This window comes from Centrocercus urophasianus, unplaced genomic scaffold, assembly GCF_019232065.1.
Source record: "Centrocercus urophasianus isolate 14NV4802_14NV808 unplaced genomic scaffold, USGS_Curo_1.0 seq_47, whole genome shotgun sequence".
NCBI classification, from domain to species: Eukaryota; Metazoa; Chordata; class Aves; order Galliformes; family Phasianidae; genus Centrocercus; species Centrocercus urophasianus.
This window is the reverse complement of record NW_024885055.1, coordinates 235,099-238,532: the sequence shown is the minus strand read 5'-3', so window position 1 is coordinate 238,532 and position 3,434 is coordinate 235,099.

Sequence of the window (3,434 nt, the reverse complement as noted above, 5' to 3'; positions counted from 1 at the left end):
AAAAAAAAAAAAAAAAGAAGCTGAAGCTATTTGTGCCAAAGTACATGATGAATTTTGTCAGGGAGTGCCTGCCAAGGGAGGTCTGGAAAGTCATCTGCTGCAGCATTCAGCCTGTTATCATGGTTGTGGTGTTACCAGAAAAAGGGTCTGGAGTGTGGTGGGAAGGAGGCTTAGCTGCTCCTGCTGCCCTGAGCTCTGCTCATCCCGAGGAATACAGAGTGAGCAGCTCATGGTCCTGTCCCTAGGCAGGCAGTGTGTAGCAGTGCATCCAGAGAGGGGCAACGGGCTGTGAGGGATCTGAGCACAATGGGGTCTTATGGGGAACAGCTGAGAGAACTGGGGTGGTTCAGTCTGGAGAAGAGGAGGCTCAGGTGAGACCTTGTTGCTGTCTGCAGCTCCCTGAAGGAGGTGGTGTGGGCTGGGGGTCAGTCTCTGCTCATGTGAGAGAGCAACAGAAGGAGAAGTGATGGCCTCAAGTTGCACCAGGGAAGGTTCAGGCTGGATATCAGGAAACATTTCTTCTCCATAAGAGTAATGATGCAGTGGCACAGCTGTCCATGAAGGTGAGGAATCACCATCCCTGGAGGTGTTCAAGAATTGTGGAGATGTGGCACAGAGGGATGTGGACAGTGGGCAGTATTGGGTGAGCTGGAGTTGGACGTGGGGATCCTGGTTGTCTTTTTCAACCAGAATGACTCTATGCCAGAATGGAAAATCTGGTTGAGTATTCAGAGGATGGATGGTTCCTGTGCTGAGTGATCACCCGACAGCAGGAGTGGAAACGTCCTGGTGAAATGAAGAGGTGCAGCCCCATAGCACTGAACGCATCCCTGAGCCATTATTCTGCTGCAGCAAACCAACATTACAGCACTAGAAATCCTCATTTCCCACTGCAGGGAAGAGGTGAGGCTGTTCTCTCTGCAGAGTGGCACCTGCCCAGGGCTGATATACAGGGCTGGCTGCTGAGCGAGGTCACAGATGTGAGCCGAGGCCATAAATGCAGCTGTGGGCAGGGAGGGCTTGGGGCTGCCAGGCTGATTTACAGCCCTGCACCACGCCTTGGCCGGGGGCTGCATTATTTCTCAGCCCGACACACAAGCCAATGGCTTTCAGAAGCTAAAATGCTCCTCAAAATTTATGAGGAAAATGACGGCTTGTTGAATACATGATGTAGCGAGATGTAGTTTTACATTAACTTAAGAGGCATTTATGGGGCAATATTCATCTTCTCTGTATTATGGCAAGTATAACATGAGAGGATGCTATGTCACAGGAATATGAGACCTGACAGCTATGGTGTACACAGGGAGACCATGATGGAACAGAGCAGAGAGTGCTCCCTGAGCACGGTGAGCACCACGGGTGGTGTTGGCAGAAATAAACCCAAAGGGCTGTAGAGCTGCTGCACTGATAGCAGAGGGGGCTGCAGCAAACAGAAGGATTCGTAAGCACAGAGTGAAGGGCCGAGGCTGGAGAGCTGCCTGCTGAGGTCTCTGCTGGAAGACAGGTTGCAGAAGCCATGCTGGATGAGAAGGATGACATATCAGCTCCATTAGATAGAAGAGAAATTAAAAGGATGGATTGATATCAATTATCAGGAGCAATTTGTTGCTGCACAATTGACATGTTAATCACCTCCTTGCTGCATTTCAGCATGGCGAGATTTTTTCTGACCAATTTGAAAGGTTTACAGCAACAATATGATGCTGATTTATCTCTCCTTAATAAAAAAGTGATCAACTGAAACCTGCATCCATCATTCTGTTTATCACTCATGGTGATTTATTAACTAATTATACTTACAGTGGGTCTTTTTCTATAAGTATGGATAACAGAGTGATGCAGTGTCAGTGCAAGTCATAAATAATGCCACAGTGCAGTGTGTTTAGTCCTAGCTTTCAGGACCAGCCCATAACAAGATGCCTTGATTAAGGTAAGCAGATGGCTTCGTTTGTCTGATTTCAGGGCCAGACATGAAATTGCACATGGAGGAAACAAATCCATTGCTCCCGTTTCCAGCACTGGCAAAGCTCTGATTACAAAGTGCATCGCCACAGTGCTGGCACTGCCAGAGCCCTGCAGTGCACGTAGTGTGATTTGGGGTCCTTCCCTAAGAGACTCTGCAGAGCCCAGTGGCATTTTGGCAGCACAATGTGAGACACAGAGAGCTGCTCAGCTTTAGAAGCATTTTTCCCTTCCTAAAATCAGTTCTGCAGCATTTTGGTCGGAACCAGAACCACTCTCTAAATTTCTCACCTTGGCGTTTGCCCACAAATGCACGTGTAGAGGATAAATCCCATTGTTTTAAAGGGTTTTTTCTTTTTCATCCACCACTGGATGAGGTCCATGATGGACACTCTGGATCTGAGCTCCCTTGGCTTTCAGTTTGGCATAAATATAGATCATAGATCATGTGACTGTTTGGTATTGATTGATCCCTGTAATTAAGAAGCTCATGTAAATGCAGCATCAGTTGGCCATTTCCCATCACCACAGACCCTGCTCCCAGCTCTGCCAGCAATGGACTCTGCTCTTGTCTTAATCTCACTGCTTTCTATCCTAAAAGGTAGGTGCAGCACAGACATTCTTTGGGACAGAGCATCTTATTTTATTTGGACATCTGTGAGATCTCAAACTAAGCCTCTGCTGATGGCTTACTCTATTTTTTCCCTGTGTCTGTGCTGTGAGAACAGCCTCCCTACCTGAGGGAATGCAGCCAGGTCAGGCACAGAGTGGCAGCAGCCTGCAGCACAGAGCAGCAGCACATCACAGTGCATTGCAGGAGGCCAAACCCTCTGTCACTGCATCCTGGAACACGAGTGTGGAGAGAAGGGAACGTGGGTGGATGGAGAGTGATCAGCTCATCAGCAGCAGCATCTCTGACCAGTAGAGAGCACTCAAAGCAGCAGTGAATAACACAGTTATTACACAGACAGTCATTTAAAAGCAAGGTGGAAATGATGCAAACTATCCTTGCTTGGAAATGTGGTGTGTCTTATCAGCACCAGCACTGTAGTGCAAGGAGTGTGGCTGCAGGTACGGCAAAAATCAGTTCCCCCTGGGGGAGCAAAAAGGGGCAGGTTCATTGTTTGTGGGGGAATTAAGCACTTAGGGGCATCACTGACATCAGATTCAAGGGTAGGAGGGGAGAGGTGAGTTGGTTTGCTCTCCTTCTCCAGAGCTTGGAGGAGTGGGCAGAGCTGGGCAGACCCCTGGGGTTGGGAGGAAAGTGGTCCCATCTCCCCATGTCACTGATGTGCTGAGCCAGGATGGCAGCTGTGCTCAGAGTGCAGTGCCAGCTCCATTCCCATGCAGGGAGCTTTCAGGAATGGCACCCAGACAGGGTCAGCTCCCAAAGGATGCTGAGATCTGAGTGGCAAAAGTCTCAGTGTAACATTTGAGAGGAGAGGAGAGGAGAGGAGAGGAGAGGAGAG